Source organism: Megascapheus bottae, chromosome 2, assembly GCF_031878675.1.
Source record: "Megascapheus bottae isolate mThoBot1 chromosome 2, mThoBot2.hap1, whole genome shotgun sequence".
Lineage (NCBI taxonomy): Eukaryota > Metazoa > Chordata > Mammalia > Rodentia > Geomyidae > Megascapheus > Megascapheus bottae.
Genome location: NC_143510.1, coordinates 18,525,340 through 18,545,296, shown reverse-complemented (window position 1 = coordinate 18,545,296; position 19,957 = coordinate 18,525,340). Strand labels below are relative to the sequence as shown.

The window sequence follows — 19,957 nt, the reverse complement described above, 5'->3', positions numbered from 1 at the left end:
TTGCACGCAGAGCCTGATTTCCTTTCACACATAGCTCTGCTCAGCCCGGAGCTCCATGCCAGACACAGGCTGAGCCAAGTGTACGCCTCCCCCCTGAACCTAATGCCCTCACTGTTCCAGAGCTTTTGCACAACCCCAGGGCATCAGGCTAGAGCCAGATCAAAACAAGAACATCCCAGGAGTTCTGACGGGAATCTTGTTTGTAGGAGAAATCCCCCGGGAGAGGAAAGCCTATCCCCTCCGGATTTAGACAAGCTGTACATAAGACACAGGTGCCTGGAGCCAGCTGTCTATCCGTGTCCTTGCCTTGGGGGACCTGCCAAGCTGGCTTAGAGTCTCCACCCAGACGGGACCACTGCTCTGGCTTGTATGAAAGTGAGGGGCTGGAGGATGCTCCTGGTAGCAACTGGATTCAAGAGCACCTGAATCCCTACTGTGTGCTAACCAATCAGAGTCACTCTGGAAAGGATGTGGCCTGCTCCTTTGGTCTTAAGTCCATCCCACCCTTGCATAGGTAATAAGCTCCTACTATGTACAATAAATTTAAAGGGATTGAAATCACACCAAGTAGGTTCTTTTGACCAACTGAAATAAAGTGGAAACCAATGACAGAAAAAAATAATAAAAATGTTACAAATATGTGAGAATTAAATAGCATATATATATATGTCAATTAAAGGAGAAATCATACCAGAATATAGCAATATTGGAACTAGAGGAATGATTCAAATGGTAAAGCACCAGCAGTGAGCCAGTCGAGCCTAAGACCCTAAATTAACCCTAGTGTCAGAGGAAAAAAAAGATTTAGCAATACTTTGAAATAAATATCAGGTAGAGATCTGCCTTGCAAGTACAAGGCTCTAACCTCAAACTCTCAAACAAACATGGCACATGCCTCTAATTCTAGCATTTGGGAGAATGAGGCAGAGGTCAGCCTAGGAAATCTAATGAGAAGCTACTTCAAAGCTATACACATATTTTTTTAAAAGAATGCACAGTTCTAATTAACAACCTAAGCTACCACCTTAAGATACTGGAAAAAAAAAAAAAGCTGAAGCTGGGCACTGGTGGCTCACTCCTGTAATCCTAAACTACTCAGGAGGCTGAGATTTGAGGATTGCAGTTTGAAGCCAGCCTGGGCAGGAAAGTCCATGAGACTTTATTTTGTGTGTGGGTCATGGAGCTTGAACTTGGCCTGGACACTGTCCCTGAGCTCTTCAGCTCAAGGCTACTGCCCTGCCCTTGAGCAAAACCCCACTTCCCATATTCTAGAGGTTAATTGGAGATAAGAGTCTCAGATCTTTTTGTGCCTAGGCTGGCTTTGAACCTTTGATCCTTAGATCTCAGCCTCTAGAGTAGCTAGGATTACAGGCATGAATCACGGAACGCCCAGCTAACATGGGACTCTTATCTCCAATTAACCACCAGAAAATCAGAAGTGAGGCTGTGGCTCAAGTGATGGAGCAGTACTCGAACAAAAGAGCTCGGAGTCAGTGCCCAGGCCCCATAACCAACAGCAAAAAAAAAAAAAAAAGTTCAAGCCCCATGACCAACCAAAAAGAAAAGAAAAGAAAACTAAAGCTAAGACAAATAAGAAGAAAAAAGTTTAAATCTTGCACATTTTCCATATAAGTACTTAGAACCTTTCATTCTATTTAGTCGCTGTATACTGCATCATTGACTGAATGAAGTAGCCCATGACTGATTTAACCAGTACTCTACTAATGCACATTTGGACTGTTGCCAATTTTATAGTAATATATTTTTTTTTTACCAGTACTGGGCCTTAAACTCAGGGCCTAGGCACTGTACTTGGGCTTTCTCAAGGCTAGTGCTCTACCACTTGAGCCACAACACCACATCTGCCTTTTTCTGTGTATGTGGCACTGAGGAATGGAGCCCAGGGCTTCATACATGCTAGGCAAACACTCTACTAGTAGTTCCCAGCCCCATAATAATATTTCCTGAAATATCTTCACATTACACACAATTTTACATGTATGCATATAGTTACAAATATTTATTTGCCAGTCCTGAGGCTTGGATTTAAGGCTTGGACACTGTCCTTGAGCTTCTCTTGCTCAAGGCTAGCACTCTGTCACTTGAGCCACACAGTACCACTTCTGGCTTTCTCTGTTTCTGTGGTACCAAGGAATGAAACCCAGGGCTTTATGCATGTTAGGCAAGCACTCAACCACTAAGCCACATTCCAGCCCGCAAATATTTCTTATAAATTGAATTTTTGAATTAAATCAGATGCACATTAACAAAATGGAGCTTTGGTAAATTTACTTCAAAGAGTTTCCATTAATTTATAGTGCCAATTGCCCTATAATCTTACCAATAGAAAGTGTCATTAACCTTTTTAATCTTTGCCAATCTACTAGGTGAAAAATGGTAACTCAGCAACAAAAACATTCAGGTACCTGGAAATACATTTTATAGAATGCATAGGAAGCACACAGTTTTATTAAAGGAATAAAAGTAAACCCGGAGAGCTATAGCAAGATTTAATTCTAGATGGATGGAAAGACTCAATCTTCCTTAAGTTAACTGATAAAATCACTTCCATTACATTTGAGCTCATTTTTCCATAGAACTTGGAGCCTGGATGCTGTCCTTGATCTTGTTTTGCTCAATGCTGACACTGTACCACTTGAGCCACAGCTCCACTTCCACTTTTCCACAGCTCCATTTTTTGGTGATTAATTGCAGATAAAAGTCCCATGGACTTTCCTGCCCAGAATGACTTCAAATTGCGATCCTCACATTGTAGCCTCTTGAATAGCTAGGATTACTGGTATGAGCCTCGGGCACCCAACTTTCCCATAGATTCTGGTAAGTTCTTCTACTAGTCTTACAATAGAACAAAGGACTAAGAAAAGATGAGGTAATTATGAAGAGAAAGAAAAAGATAAATCCCTCTCACCAGACACCTAGGGTTAGTCAGCTGCCTGTTACTGTATCAAACACCTGAGACAACCCATTTATAAAAGAAAAGGGTAATTTCAGAGCGTTAACGCCTTGACCATTTGGCCTTGTTAGTTTTGGGCCTGTGGTGGGGCAGCACCTCCTGGTGAGGAGCATTTGGCTGAGAAAAGCCACCACCCCCCAGCCAGGGCTTGAAGAGAGAAAGAGCTTGGCACATCTGCTTCTAGGGTGGGGCTCATCCTCCGGTCCTAATCTCCCAATAGGCCTTATCTCTAAACCATTTCTACCACTTCCCCAAAGTGGGAAGTGAGAGAGCAAGCAGAGAGAGAGAGAGAGAGAGAGAGAGAGAGAGAGAGAGAGAGAGAGGGAGAGAGGGAGAGAGAGAGAGAGTCCCAGCTTTTAACACATAGGCTATTAGGAGATATTTACAATTCAAACCAGTGCACCTAGGGCTGGGAGTTTGGCCTAGTGGTTAAAGTGCTTGCCTAGCATGCATGAAGACCCGGGTTCGATTCCTCGGTACCATATATAGAAAAAAGCCGGAAGTGGTGCTGAGGCTCAAGTGGTAGAGCTCTAGCCTTGAGAAAGTCCAAGGACAGTGCTCAGGCCCTGAGCTCAAGCCCAGGACTGGCAAAAAAAAAAAAAAAAAAAAAAAAAAAAAAAAAAACCAGTGCACCTAGACCCTTCAAACTTCAATAACTGAAGCAGTATATAGTATTGATACATATAAGGAAAAAATAATAGCGTAGAGTTGAGATGCACATGGACTACAGTATTTCAAAGTCTGATAATACCAATGCAGTCTGAAATATGAGCAAAAGGAACTTCTCATTTCCTGTTGTGATGAATGTAACCTTTGTTCTTTGAGGAACAATTTTAACAGCACCCCTTACTATTGTATGCCATGCTATCGCGTGGCACTTCCTCTTGTAGGAGAAGCTTTGGTGCATGAGAGCAATTAATAGTAAAAATTGGAAATAAACAAAATGACCATATAACAATGTACAACAGGCTCAGCAATTAGAACAAATAAATCTATGTGAACCAATACACATTTCTAAAGCAAAATGTTGAGTAAAAAGTTGTAAAAGACAGTGAGATCATTTATATAAATTTGTGTGTTGTATGTGTATGCATGTATATGTGCATGTATGTGCTTGTACGTGTGTGTATGTGTGCCAGTCAGAGGCTTGAACTCAGGGCTTGGGCTCTGCCCCTTCGTTTTTAATGCTCAGGGCTGGTGTTCTATCACTTGAGCCACAGTCCCACTTTTTGCTGAATTGTGTAGTTAAGGGCCTTATGGAGCTTCCTGACCAGGCTGGTTTCAAATCTCCATCCTCAGATCTCAGCCTCCTGAGTAGCTACAATTATAGCTATGAGACACTCCCTCCTCTCCCCCAAGTTTAAACCATTGCTTTTAAGTTCTCTGCTAATCTGAGAATCCCAGCCTGGTGGGTGGTGGGCCTCGCCTCTCTAGCCTCCTCGACTAGGGATGGCCCCCTCAGGGCTGTTGTAACCACTGAGATTATTTTCTCTTGGCTGCATCCTGGGGGACTGGGCTGCTCTGGGCTGTGACCTCATTGTTTACCATCATTTTTGAAAAGCTTCTGCCTCCCTTCTGTAGGCTGGATCAGAGCCCAGGACAGCAGGGTGGATGTGTGAAAGGAAGTCCAGCCAGGATTACTAGAATCCTGAACACCCAAACAATGGGTCCCAGCTCACTGCTCATGACTTTCAGCTGCCATTGGAGATGGAGAGACCCCGGGCATAAAATCCCAGGATGTGTGGACAGGCATGAGGTTGTGAACACTCAGATACTAGCCTTGGGAAATTCTAGAAAGCACATGTAGTCAGTCATTTGGAGAGCTGATAGGATCAACATTTGGCTTCCTGTACACATGTTCCCACCTGGAAGGGGAAGGTGATGAAAGGGGGGCTTTGGTAGACAGGACAGCCAGCCTGTAGATGAGTCTGGGCTGGGCGTTGGTCCGTGGGTGTTCTTTATACTGTTACGCCATTCACAACAGTGAGACGGTCCCTAAAGGAGGATTTTGAAAACCTTGTGCAATCACCTTGAAATCATGAGCTGATCCCTGAGGAACAGCGTACAAGGCAGGACATGATTATTTATTAGATTTTTTTTTTTTGCCAGTCCTGGGCTTGAGCTCAGGGCCTGAGCACTGTCCTTGGACTTTCTCAAAGCTAGAGCTCTACCACCTGAGCCTCAGCACCACTTCTGGCTTTTTTCTATGTATGTGGTACCGAGGAATCGAACCTGGGTCTTCATGCATGCTAGGCAAGCACTCTACCACTAGACCAAACTTCCAGTCCATTCTTTTTTTTTAATCAATCATGGGCTTGAGCTCAGGGCCTGAGTACTGTCCTTGGACTTTCTCAAGGCTAGAGCTCTACCACTTGAGCCTCAGCACCACTTCCAGCTTTTTTCCATGTATGTGGAACCCAGGTCTTCATGCATGCTAGGCAAGCACTCTACCACTAGGCCAAATTAGCACATGATTCTTAGTGGCTTACTAATAAGCAAGGAGCAGAGAAGGCATCTGGAGGCCTTTAATTTATAAAAAGAGGCAGCACCAGATTCCCATATAGAAAACTCTCTTGCTTATGGGAGCCTCCAGGTAGACCCAATGTTTAAGGCATCGTGGCATATCTTAAGCATATACATATATGTAAAGATACATATATGCACATATAATGTAAATATATATAATATACACACATATATATAGTATACTAGGTACTACTAGGTACCATATATATATATATATATATAATATATGTTTATATATTATACTAGGTACTACTAGATACCAGGGCTTGAACTCAGGGCCTGGGTCTGTCCTTTAGCTTTTTCATTCAGGACTAGTACTTTACCACTTGAGCCACAGCTCCACTTCTGGCTTTTTTTTTGGCAGTTAATTGGAGATGAGTTTCATAGACTTTGTGCCTGGATTGGCTTTGGACTGTGATCCTCAGATCTCAGCCTCCTGAGTAGCTTGGATTATAGACTTAAGCCCCCAGTGCTTAGCTTCTTGAACATATCAATAACTTGGAAGTCTAGCTGGGCTGGAGGAAGTCTTTAAGAAGTTGACTTAGGAGGCAAGAGGAGAGGATTCTATAACCATTCTAGCTTGGTCAGAGTTGCCATGGGGATTGGATCCCAGTTCAACTTCTGCCATTTCTCTGTGTGATCCTGAGCAAGCACCTTCACCCTTCTTATTCACAAAATGAGGGGCTGCATTAGAGGCTTGCCTAGACATTTGGCATCCCTGATTCCATAGTGAATATGGACGCAGGATGAGCTGTAAATGTTGCTTGCATGTGGGGCTTTTTGTCTGAATGTTTGTACAGGACCCCTGCAGACAGTCCTGAAGCTGGAAACAGGGGAGGGGCCTTGGGCAGCCTGCTTGCGGGACAAGAGTTCAGGGGTCTACAGAGAGCCATGATATCAGGTCTTGGAGCCTTCACACATCTCCATTTTAAAAAAAAATGCCCAGGTGTGGGGGGGAGGGTAATGGGTACCAAGACATGTGAAAGGGTATCAATGTATGTGAATTAATGCACCTTCTATCTGGCAAATATCATGTAACCCTTTTACTAATTACAATAAAAAAAAAAATGTCCAGGCTGAGCTGGGTGCCAGTAGCTTACACCTGTAACCCTAATACTTCAGGAGACTGAGATTTGAGGATTGAAATTCGAAGCCAGCACTGCAGGAAATTAATCACTACAATTGGAAGTGGAGCTGTGGCTTGAGGGAAAAGACACAGGGGCAGTGCCTAGGACCTGAGTTTAAGCCTCAGTACTGGCAAAAAAAAACCCAAAACACCTCAGGCCCCCAAATAGCAATTTAAATTTTAAATTACATTTGCATATTGATTTGAAAAACCTCTCTCCTAGCCCTGCATATAAATCAAATTAATTAATTAGGGCAACTAACAGTGGCGGTACTCCAAGCACTGGGTGATCTCTCTCCAGGAGCTTGGGATTGAGCTTGTAAGGCAGTCAGGATAATTGGGGCCTTGATTGGGAAGAGAGCTTGCTTCTGGAAGCAGTTGTCTGTCCCTCAACTCTGTGGAGACCATAAGGCAGCCCAGGTGGGAAACTGAAGATCCCCTCAGGGCTGGGAAATGAAGCATTAGCATTTTTTTCTGGGAGACAACTATTGCCTCCTGGTGTGGTAGCTGCACACCCAAAATTGGAAGCCTATATTTTTTTCCAATCCTGGGCCTTGAACTCAGGGCCTGAGCACTGTCCTTGGGCTTTCTCAAGGCTAGAGCTCTACCACTTGAGCCACAGCACCACTTCTAGGTTTTTTTTCTATATATGTGATACTGAGGAATCGAACCCAGGTCTTAGTGCATGCTAGGTAAGCATTCTACCACTAGGCCAAACTCCCGGCCCCAGAAGCCTATTCTTTTATGTATCTTAGCTGGGACCTCATGACTCATAATCCTAGCTACCCAAGAAACTGAGACCTGAGGATCTTGCTTTGAAGCCAGCCAGGGCAGATAAATTCTAGAGATCCTTATCTCCAATTAACTAGCAAAAATGTAGGAAGCAGAGGTGTGGTTCAAGTGGTAGAGCTTCAGCCTTGAGTGAAAAAACTAAGAGACAGCACTCAGGGCCTGAGTTCAAGCCCCAGCACTGGCATACATACACGAATGGGAAGCCATGCATCATAATGTTTGGGTGATCTGCTTTCAGAGTATGCTTCATATTTTGTTTTCTTCTTTTATGTGTCATAACAATTACCATCTGCATTCTGTTTGCTCATATCTGTGTGTGTGTGTGTGTGTGTGTGTGTGTGTGTGTGTACCACTGTTGGGGCTTGAACTCATGGCTTTGTGCTCTTGTTTCGCTTTTTACTCTAAGTTGAGTTTCTACTACCTGAGGGCACATCTCTACTTCTAGTTCTTTTGTTGATTTATTGGAGATAAGAGTCTCTTGAATTTGTCTGTCTGGACTGACTTTGAGCTGAAATTCTCAGATCTCAATCTTCTGAGTAGCTAGGATTATAGCTAGGAGTAGCAATATCTTTTGACTTCAGTTCTGAAAAAAATTTGTGGCGGCTTGTATGTATGGTCAATTCAACAAAATGACATAAATCATTAAGAAACATAGGTAGAAAGTAAGGTGAGAAAGCAAGAGGAACACCAAGCACATAGAATATATATGTGTGTGTGTACACACACACACACACACACATACACACATATCATCAAGCCTGTGCAGTTGCTATATTTTCTATGAATCGACTCTGAGCCTCCTAGCAGTCAATACAAAGAAAGGAGTGTGACTAGTTATCAGGGCTCTGAATGGGACCTCTCCAAACACACAGTAATAGATCCTCTGGGCCACTGTTAAAAAAACCTGGAGTTATCAGAGCTTTTGTCTTCAAATAGAAAAAATATGGAATAGATTAGCAGGACAGTGCCAAAATCTGTGACAATCAAAAAAAAATGGATGGCTCTGTGTGTGTGTGTGTGTGTGTGTGTGTGTGTGTGTGTGTGTGTGTGCGCGCGCGCGCGCTTGATCCTGGGGCTTGAAATTGAGGCCTGGGTGCTGTCTCTGAGTTCTAGATTTTTTTTTTCTCAAAGCTAGCACTCTACCACTTGAGCCACAGCTCCACTTCCAGCTTATTACTGGTTATTTGAAGATAGGAGTCACACAGGCTTTCCTGCTTGGGCTGGCTTCAGATGACAGTTCTCAATTCCCAGCTAGGATTACAGACATGAGCCCCTGGCACCCAGTGGCATTTTGGCTTTAAACAAAGTTGCTTCAATGAGGGAGGATCCATATGTGTGTCTTTGTCACTCTCCCCTGCTGCTCAGTGCTGCTGGGACCCTGGTCAGGGTCACTACTTCAGACAGAGGTAATTAAGTACCTATGTTCGATGCCCTAGAGTGGGGGGCCTCATCCTGGGTGTGCTCAGAATGATCTAGATGTTTTGAACCACAATAGAGCTGACCCCCACCGCCAGGGGACTTGAATGTGCAGCCCTGGATAAGGACCACTGCCCAGGGTATGGGGGAGGAGGATTTAAAAGGAAAACGCAAAGCAGCTGCTTCCACCACTGGCCACGACCACAGTTAGTAGGGTGGTTTGAATGACATGGCAATTAGATCTTAGCTGAGACATCCTGGGGACATCACTCACAGGAATGACTTGAGCCCTTTCAGAATGGGGCCCCCTATGGACATGTGCCATGACTGCTTGTAGGGAAGCCAGCATCCTGGTTTTCTAGTTTTACCTGATGACAGGTGGAAGGGCATGAGTTGGTCACACTATCTGGTCAGTTTCTTCTCAGGCCAGCATCAGCGGGTAGAACAAAGTAGCTTTGTCAGGCCTGAGGTACCTCAGATGGGTTGTTGTGAGACACCAGGTTATAGGCCTCTAGGGGCCTGCTTGTTGTCCTGCAGCTCAGCTGTCACCCTCTCCCTGCACTTATGTCCCCAAGGCAGTGGAGGGGGTGGAGACAGTGCTGTGAATCCTTGGGGCTCAGGGACTTGGTCATACTCAGATGTGCCCTGGGTAGGGCCCTGCAGGACTGAATCTGTTCTTCAAAGTAGGGCCAGGGCCTGCCAACACTCCATGCCATCTGCTTGGATTCACAGTCCCTGAATATCAGGAGGGTGGGAGCCAGGTTGAAAATATTCAGTGGCGATGCAAAACCCCAGTGGCAGCAGCAGCCTGCCCCAGGCCAGCCTCCTGCACTCTGACTGTGGTCACACGGGTGTCCTGGGGCCCAGGCTGCATTCCACACTCTGACACTGTCTTGAAATCCTTTGCTGCATTCCAACCAGGGCCCACATTTTCATTTTGCACTACCCAGCCCTCGTCTCAAAACTGTCATGCCAACCCAGTTCCTCAGGTGGCGTGGCCTTTCAGCCTTCCTTCTATCCCAGAAAAGCAGCCTCCTGGAAGGATAACAAAATGTGCAGATTTCACCTTAGGGACTGAACCACAGACCAGGCTCAGTTGTGGAGCCTCTCAATTAAATGTCCAAGGCACGTGGCCCCAAACATGTACTGTTGAACAGATTCTAGGGGCAGGGATGGGTCTGATACATAGCAATAAGTGCCAGCATTTCAAAGCTGAAGTTGATTTTAAGTCAGAGGAAAAGAAAAAAGAAAATAGAAGGAAGGAAGGATAGGGAGGGAGGGAGAGAGAGAGAGAAAGGGAGGAGAGGAAGAGGAGAGGGAAAGAGAGAAGAGGGAGAGAGGGAGAACTTGAGAAGTAGGACCAATTTGGTGGTAGACCTTAAAGCCACTGTGTTCTGCTCATACCTCCCCTGTTTGGCACAGGATGGAGAGAATGCTTCCAAGTTGTCCTTCCCAACTAGAAAGTGAGAGAAAAGAGCTGGGCACTGGTGACTCACAACTGAAATCTTACCTACTCAGGAAGCTGGGGGAATCAAGGTGCAAAGCCAGCCCAGTAGGAAAGTCCATGAGGATCTCATCTCCAATGAACCACTAGAAACCTGGAAGTATAGGTGTGGCTCAAAGTGTGAGAGCTCTATGAGCCTTGAGCAAAAATTGCTCAGAGACAGCATCAAGGCTCCAACTTTAAGCCCTAAGACTAACAAACAAAAAAAGTGAGAAGAAAGTAACTTGTCTACAGTTCCTGGAATTGGGGTGTTTGAACCTTCTCCTCCTGATTGCCAGGCCACGCTGCTGGGGAAGAGCCCACATGGGCTCTGGGGTCTTCCATTCTGCCCACCTTCCTCTTAGGGCCAATGGCCTCTCCAGTGCCCACTTCCTCTTCAGTCCCTCCTGCTTTAAGTCCTCTATGTTTGCTTCTGATTTCAACTGCCTTTGGCCCAGTGTTCTTGACTGGCTTTCTCAGGAATCTTCTAGAACACCTGGAGAAAACCAGAACTGTGTGCTCTGAGACCTGACTGTTAAGTTCATTTAGTAGTGTCTTTGGGAGAGTTAGAAAATGATACTGTAGGGCCAGTAGTTTGGCCTAGTGGTAGAGTGCTTGCCTAGCATGCATGAAGACCTGGGTTTGATTCCTTGGTACCACAAACTTAGAAAAAGCCAGAAGTGGTGCTGAGGCTCAAGTGGTAGAGCTCTAGCCTTGAGAAAAATCCAAGGACAGTGCTCAGGCCCTGAGCGTAAGCCCAGGACTAGCAAAAAAAGAAAATACTGTAAGTGTCACATTGGCAAAAAGTACAGCAACACTGGCTTCAGGCATAGCTGAATCCAGTGCTCAGAGTTGCATCTCTCCATACCAGGGAAGGCATGGTAATCCAAACCTTCACCTGTATCACCAGCAGCAGGATTCTGGCTAGCAGGTTTTGCTTTCTCTGGCATCTCTTATCACATGCAACAATGTGCTGCAAATATTTCATAACTGGAGCTTGTGGGGGAGAGGAAAGGGATGTCCTAGGTTGCAGCATTTGGCAATTTTTCTCTAGCATTGTGACCTATTTCCTGCTGTGCCAGCACAGAACAAAGAGGTGGGCATAATAGCATACCATTTCACATACTTTCCAGATACCATCTATATACATAACATCAGCACCAGAGATCATTTTAAAATTATAAAATAACAAAGGAGCAATTGTGCGCGCGCGTGCGCACACACGTGTGTGTGTGTGTGTGTGTGTGTGTGTGTGTGTATGTGTGTGTGTGTGTGTGTGTGTGTGTGTGTGTGTTCTGGCTTTAACTTGGGGCCTGAGGCACGACCCTTACCTTTATCACTGAAGATCCACTTACAGGATTTTGGTGGTTAGTTCAAGATAGGAGTTTCTGGCTTTGAACCATGATCGTCAAGGTCTCAGCTTCCTGAGTAGCCAGGATTAAAGGCATGTCACCAGTGCCTAGTGAGAGAAATGAATTTTGAGGATGTAATACCTTTGCTTTTGATAAAAATATTAAGTATAATCTTGTATGATTTGACTTTTATTTTGGGGCTGGTCCTGGGGCTTGGACCCAGGGGCTGGGCTCTGTCCCTGAAAGATTTTTTATTGTTGTCCTTCCTCCTTCTCTCCTTCTTTCCTTTCTTCTCCCTTCCTTCCTTCCTTCCTTCCTTCCTTGCTTTCTTCCTTCCTTCTTTCCTCCCTTCCTTCCTTATTTCTTTTTTTGCTCAAATCTAGTTCTGGCTTTTTTGGGTAGTTAAATGGAGATTAAGAGTCTTACAGACTTTCCTGCCCAAGTTGGCTTCTCATTGTGGATCTTAGGATCTCAGCCTCCTGAGTAGCTAGTATAACAGGTGGAGTTACCAGCATTGGGCTTATCATTTGGTTTTTAATACGAATGAGTTTAACAGCGGACTAAAAGAAATATGCAATTGCCTTTTATGAGCAAGTTCCAGTCCACCAATGAGTCTGAAACCAAGCTAAGTGCTGTGATCAATTAACAATGTCTGAAAAGGACACAGGAGAAGAGATCAGAGACAAGTATCCCATATTTTACCTTTTCTAGAATGTCTGCTTTTATGACAACAGCCTTGAGTTTTTCCATGGCAAACAGCTTGGCATCCTCACAGAGAATGGCACATTTCTCCCTGGGAAGGAACTTGGGTGTCTGACTGCCTCTCATCAGCATTGCCAACAATCCTGGGGAAAAAAGAGCAGGAGCCACCTACAAAAAAGTCCTTATTTTTATCCCAAGGTGTTCTCAACTCCACAAATCCCACACAGTACAGAAAAGTCATCTGCTGAAATACAGGGGTAAGTAGTTTATCATTAAGGTCAGAGTCGCTCAGTTTGAAATATCAACAAGACCTTTTGCCCTGGCTTTCACAGTTCCTTTTCATTTTTCCTGGTAGCATTTGCTGGCAGCTGAGCAGATCTGGGGGCTGACTGGTTCTCAAAAGAAACCAGGCAACAGCTGCCTTGGTGCAAACACGAAGGGAGGAGTTAATATCGCTTCCCAAGTGTCCAAAAGTCTCTCTCTTTTTTTTTTTTTTTTTGCCAGTCCTGGGCTTGAGCTCAGGGCCTGAGCATTGTCCTTGGATCTTCTCAAGGCTAGAGCTCTACCACTTGAACCTCAGCCCCACATCCGGCTTTTTTTCTATGTATGTGGTACCGAGGAATCGAACCCGGGTCTTCATGCATGCTAGGCAAGCACTTTAACCACTAGGCCAAACTCCTGGCCCCTCCAAAAGTCTCTTAACGAGCATTTGCTGCAGTCTGGCTCAGTGGTTATGACTTGAGAAATTTTGGAGCTGAGAAAGCCTCTTTTAGACCCAGGTATGTGGGAATATCTGTGATGCAAGAAACACACACAGGGATTGCTTCATAAATCTGCCCAAGTCAATTGATTAGAATTGGATGAGACTTGAAAGGAAAAGATCATTCCATCTATGGACATTTTTTTTTCAGTTCTTTATTGAGGTATCATTGACATAGCATAAAATGCACACATCTTCAGTGTGCAGCTCAACACTTCTAATGTAAAAACCCATGGAACCATCACCTTAACAAGACCTAAAACATATCCTTCACTCTAGAAGTTCCCTTTCAGGTCTCAGCATCTCCCTTCTGTGTCCCTACAAAATTCATGGATTGACACCCCACTCCCCAGTGCAGTGGTATTTGGAGGAGGCACTATTGTAAGGATTCATGTTTTCATAAGAGGAGGAAGAGGCTGAGTGCTCACACCTGTAATCCTAGCTGCTCAGGAGGATGAGATCTGAAATGAATTGTTCAAAGCCAGCCCAGGCTTCTTATCTCCAATTACTACCAAAAAGCCAGAAATGGAGCTGGGGCTGAAGTGGTGGAGTATCAGCCTCAAGCTCAAGCCTAGGAACTGGCAAAAAGAAGGAGGAAGAGGAGGAGGAGGAGGCAGAAGAGACCAGAGGCCCCCCCTTCCTCTATCTCCTTCCTGCTCTTTCTACCCCTCCCCATCTGAAGATACAAGAAAATTGCTATCAACCTCCAGAAGCACAAGGAATATTTATTAAGACATTCAGTCTGCGGTTTTTTGCCATAGCAACCTAAACCAACTAAAACACTAGTACTCAACTTTGTCTCACTCTGCTTATTTTGTCAAAAACATCACAGTCCCTAAGGCTAAAGTTCAAGATCCTTCCTGGCTTGAAGACAATGTCTTCTCCCTTTGTCCTCTTTCCTCAGTGCATTAGCAGAAAGCTTGAGCTCTCAGGTATTTCTCATAATAACCCACTTATATAATCTTATTTAATCCTGATTATTAGGGTCTCAATTATCTCATTTAATCCTGAGTGCCCCTTGAAGGTTTTGTCTCCAGACCTTGAGGTTTGGGGATAGGATTTCAACATTAGAATTTTGTGGGGAACACAAAATTCACTGCAGTCCTCTGGCAGTAAAAAAAAAGAGTGTTGTTGGTTCTAGAACTTCCTGTAAGCAGAATTATGCAGCATACGTTCTTTGGTCTCAGTTCCTCTAGTTCTTTGTAATATTTTGAGATTCATCCTATTGTTACACATATATTATGTCAGTGGCTTTCCCCTTTTCATTAAAAAGCAGTGTTGCACAAATAAACTAGCATTTGTTTATACCTTCTTCTCTGGCTGAACATTTGGGTTGTTTTTGGTTTGCCCCCAAAGCCATCTATTCTATGTTTAATGCTGGCTAGAAAGAAATGTAAACTAGATCCCTGCTCACTGGAACATGTGCCTGGTCCTGTGCTTGGAAAACAGCTAAGAAGGTGTCATATACAAAACAAAAGATGATTCACTGAGCAGGGACGGAGTTTGGGAAGCTTTTCAGGGTAAGGGCTGTTGGTAAACACTCACACTTAGAAGATGAGCTGGCTTGAAAAATCAGCTGCCAGACAAAGGAAAGAGGCCCCAGTGAGGTCAGGGCTGGCAAGTTCCAGGATGGTCTGCTGCCTGGCACCTCCCGGAAGCCTTGCAAATATTTCATTGTTTGGGTTCTGGGCCAAGGAACTCCTCACCTTGGGAACAAGGCAAAAACACTCCCCTCGGAGCAAAGCTGGCTCTTGCTTTGTTTTTGTGGTTTTCTCCAAGAAGACCGGGAAGGGAAAGTCTGTCCTCAGGACATCTACACACCAAACTCATGGCTGGCAGGTCTCTCTAAAGCCAAGCAGGGGAGTCCCAGATGGAGAGAAGGCAGAGTGAGCAAAGGGGCAGGGCCTGGGTCCTAGCTTGGGATCTGGTACCTCTATATACAGCCCAAGATCCATTTTTTGTTGTTGTTGTTCCTTTTTGGTGCCATTCCTGGAGCTTGAATTAGGGCCTGGTGCTGTCTTTAAGTGGTTTTGCTCAAGGTTACCACTCTACGACATGAGCTTTATCTCTACTTCTATTTTCTACTTAATTGTAGATTCCTTTCAAACCTCAGTCCTCAGATCTCAGTCTCCTGAGTTGCTAGGATTGTAGGCATAAGCTACCAGTGTCCAGCCCAAGGTGGATTTTGCTAAATAGGTAGAACACTTGGCTCTGAAAACAAAAACAATGCCAAAAAGGTCAGGGATGCTAGGTTGGAAATTGACAGTCCCCCTACCCCCTAGGGAACCTGAGAGCCTGCCCAGGTGTCATAGGAAGAGCTTCTAATATCCTGGCCCTGGGCTTGAGACTTGGGGTTATCATGTTCTTACAAACCTTCAAAAGCCTGTACCCCCAGCAAGACCCTCGGCCCCACCCCAACTTAGTGTCCAATGTCACAAGGAATTGGTCCTTTTTACAGGTGTCTATACAGTGTGAGTGAGCAGGAGGTGACCTTGGGCCGTCCATGTTTTCAGAGTGGAGGGGACAATGGGAGATGTGAGAAGTTTTCCAGTGAAAGCTCCCAAGCAATGCCTCAGGACCATGTTGATTGAAATATCAATGCCACATTGTCTTCAAGCCTGCTTCCCCGTGTTGTAAACTTTGTTTCACAGAGTTTTCATTGAAAAGGTAAAAACACATTAAACATGTAAGCTTCTTACTAGTCCCTCCTTCCAGATAGGTTCCTAGGTCCTAGTAGATGGTTGCTTTTATTTTAGCGTGAGCATTTTGCATAGTCTTTGCAATCACTCTTTACAGCTGTAAAGAGTACCATATTCTTTACTGCAGGACCACTTTGTAACCACATTTTGCTATAATTGACAATGTACACTAGGCCAGTGCCATTTAGCAACTGGTCACTAAATCCAACCTGCTTTTATCCTGTGCCACTGTTCAGAGCCATTTCCATTCCCCCTCCTCCTCCTCCTCCTCCTCCTTCTCCTCCTCCTCTTCCTCCTCCTCCTCCTCCTTTTTGCCAGTTCTGGGGCATGAACTCAGGGCTCGAGCACTGTCCTTGGGCTTCCTCAAGGTTAGTGCTCTGCCATTTGAGCCACAGCAACCACTTCTGGCTCTTTCCTTATATGTGGTACTGAGGAATCGAACCCAGGGCTTCATGTATACTAGGCAAGCATCTACCACTAGGCCATGCTTCTGGTTATGTCATTATGTTCCCTGTCTTCATTTTAATTTTTTTTCCCACTGTGTTTCCATCTGTCACAAAAATGAGCAGAATTTTAGCATGTTTATCTTCTATCAAAAAGATATTTGTTGGGCCGGGAGTTTGGCTTAGTGGTTAAAGTGCTTGCCTAGCATGCACGAAGACCTGGGTTCGATTCCTTGATGCCACATACATAGAAAAAAGCTGGAAGTGGTGCTGAGGCTCAAGTGGTAGAGCTCTAGCCTCGAGAAAGTCCAAGGACAGTGCTCAGGCCCTGAGCTCAAGCCCAGGACTGGCAAAAAAAAAAAAAAAGAAGAAGAAGAAGATATCTGTTGAAGCTTCCAGGAGACAAATGGAGCAGAATGGGATGTTTGCTTTCATGGGTCTGAAATGAATCACAACACTTTCTTTCAGAATTATAGAATCTTGGTGGGGGCAGGGGACAACAGAATGGAAATGTTTTGAGGTGGTGAGAACAAGGATTCACACATGCCTGGAGAACCAGGATGACAAGAGAAAAGTTGGGTTGTTGAAGGCTGCTAAACCTGCCATGCTTCTTTCTTCCTGGATGCATTTCAAATGTCTCTCCAGGCATTCCCTCAGAGGTGGGGTCTGCAGAAAACACATGGATAACCAACCGAGGGGATAGGGAAAAGAGAGGCTGTGAATCCTTGGAGAAGGAAGCCCTGTGCATGTCTCTAAATTAAAATGAGACTGGCTCAAGTCTGAAACTGTTACTTTCCACCGAGATGGAATATATTACTCAGAAAAGACATGTACCAAATATTCTGCAGGCTGTCTTTGGGGGGGCAAGAAAAAACACCCCCACTTTTTTCTTATAAAAACGTTTTTTTTAAGGACGAAGGATTTGATTTCAACGGATGAGTCATCACTGTGTTTCTTAACCACTTAACCAAAAAGATTTAAGAAAGAATTTCTTGAGGCAGATTCGTCCATTTCTTGGCTTGAGGGAGGAGGCAAAGTAGCCACGACATCCACAAAGCCTGCTACTGTCTGAGTTCACAGGACATATTTTGAGACAAGAATCATTATGACAACGCAACCTCAATATAACATTCGTGATCTTTTTTTTTTTTAATTCCAGAACCTCCAGAGGCAGAGATAGAAGGAGGATGATAGTTTGAGGCCCTACTAGGCAAAAACTTGAAAAGACCTTTCTCTCAACCATAAACTGGGTACAGTGGTGAACATCCATTATTGCAGCTATTCCAGAAGAATACATAAGAAGATTTCAGTGTAGATTGGCCTGGAAATAAATTCAAGAATCTGTTAGAAAAATGGCTAAAGCAAAAAAAAAAAAAAAAAAAAAAAAGGAGGGGGGTAGGGGCATATCTCAAGTGGAAGAGTACCTGCCTAGCAAGCACAAGGCCCTGAGTTCAAACCACAGAAATGGGAGATGCCACAGCCTGAATTCCGAATATGTGAGAGAAGCAGGCTCTGAGGTGATGCCAGCTGCAGCCACTATCTGACTGTAGCCCCAAAAGGGACCCAAGTGAAGACTGCCAGCTAAGCAGTCATGCCTTAGAACAGAGAGAGAAAATAATTACATGTGGTGGTGCTCTTATATGCCAGCCAGCTTGAGCGAATCTTTGACAGCCATCGATAACAAGAGGCTGAGTAGAAATTAGACATCATAGGCCAATGGCATGTAAAGGGACCCATTGGCACTCTTTTTGTGTGTATGAGGAGTGGGACACTGGGGCTCCAATTCAGAGCCTGGGCACTGTCCCTGAGCTTTTTCACTCAAGGCTGGTAATCTATTACTTGAGACACAGCTCCATCCCAGCTCTTCTGGTTAATTAGAGATAAAAGTCTAAGGAACTCTCCTGCCTGACTGCCTTATACACTGAGATCTTCAGATCTCAGCCCCTTCAGTAGGTAGTAGTATAGGTATGAGCCACCAAGTCACTGTTTCATAGCTGCTCCTGACCCTGGACCCACTGTCTGGATTGTTCCTTTCCCTTAAAATACTTTCCCCCTTTATCTGGCTCTCACTCATTTTCCAGGTTCTGGCTTGAAAATTAGCTTTCAATTCCTTTGAAAAAGGTCTTAGTAGTCTCATAGACTCTGTAAGAGACTATATCTTCTAAAAATTACTGCAAGCATTCTCTTGATTCTATATGCTACTCCCAAACCTCACCATTTTCTTGTCAAGAGGATGGTGGCTTATACCTATAGTCCTAGCTACCCAGGAGGTTGAGATCTGAGGATCATGGTTCAAAGCTAACTGGGGCAGAAAAGTGCATGGGACTCTTATATATACATATATACATACATACATACATATATATATATATATTCCAGAGGTCTTTATTTTTATTTATTTTTTTGCCAGTCCTTGGCTTGAGCTCAGGGCCTGAGCACTGTCCTTGGACTTTCTCAAGTCTAGAGCTCTGCCACTTGAGCCTCAGCACCACTTCTGGCTTTTTTCTATGTATGTGGTACCGAGGAATCAAACCTGGGTCTTTATGCATGCTAGGCAAGCACTTTAACCACTAGGCCAAACTCCCGGCCCCTCTTTATTTTTTTTTTACATCTCTTAGGCCATGAATTCATAGGGGATAGGTTCCAATAGCTCAGGTTCCTTCCCATTGGTTCTCACAGTGTGCTTCTCTGGGTGGAGCAGGCTGGCCCTTCAGTTGAACCCAGGTTCCTTTCTCTTTGGCTTCCTTCTTTTTCTGGTCATTTTCCTTCACCCGTTTCAGGAAGCTATCTCGGCTCTTAGAGTGCTTAATATGCTCAATATGCACATTAATCCTCTTGGCAAATATCTTGCCCTTAACTTCTTTGTTCAAAACAATGCCAATAGCATGCTGGGTAACACTGTAGACCCTTCCAGTTTTGCCATGATAACATTTATGGGGCATTCCTTTTTCAACTGTACTCATTCCCTTGATGTCTACAATATCACCCTTCTTGTAGATTTTCGTGTATGTGGCCAAAGGAACAACTCCATGCTTTCTGAAGGGCCTAGAGAACATGTACTGGGTACCTCTCCTCTTTCCCTTTGTGTTCGTCATTTTGGCAAATTACTGGAAGATGACGGTTCTGGCCAAAAGGACTGCATGGGATTCTTATCTCCAAATAAACAGCAAAAATCCAGAAGAGAAAGTGTGATTTAAGTGGGAGAGCCTTGAGGGAAAAGGCTAAATAATGGATAGTGCCCAGTCCCTGAGTTCAAACCCCAGGGACCAGCAGGAAATAGAAAAGAAAGAAAGAGAGAGAGAGAGAGAGAGAGAGAGAGAGAGAGAGAGAGAGAGAGAGAGAGAGAGAGAGAGAGAGAGAGAGAGAGAGAAGAAAGAGGGAGAGGGAGAAATAAGAAAGGGGTGGACCTGCTTCTGTGGTCCCATTGTCCTTCTCTCACTGAGGCTTTCCCAGGCATTAGAACTTAATTAGTAATCATCCAGAAACAAGGACATACTAAATCCACTAGCACAACAATGTTCACTGCAGCACTATTTACCATAGCAAAGATATGGAACCAACCCAGATGTCCCTCAGTTGATGAGTGGATCAACAAGTTGTGGTATTTGTACACAATGGAATTCTATGCTGCTGTCAGAAAGAACGACATCGCTCCATTTGTTAGGACATGGAAAGACAGAAAAA

The 19,957-nt window shown here is 44.5% G+C and overlaps 1 pseudogene; it reads right to left on the bottom strand.

The window, feature by feature from the left end:
• Window positions 1-18,887: 18,887 nt before the first annotated feature.
• Window positions 18,888-19,368, bottom strand: LOC150066549 (large ribosomal subunit protein eL21 pseudogene; annotated as a pseudogene).
• Between the last annotated feature and the right edge of the window lie 589 nt (window positions 19,369-19,957).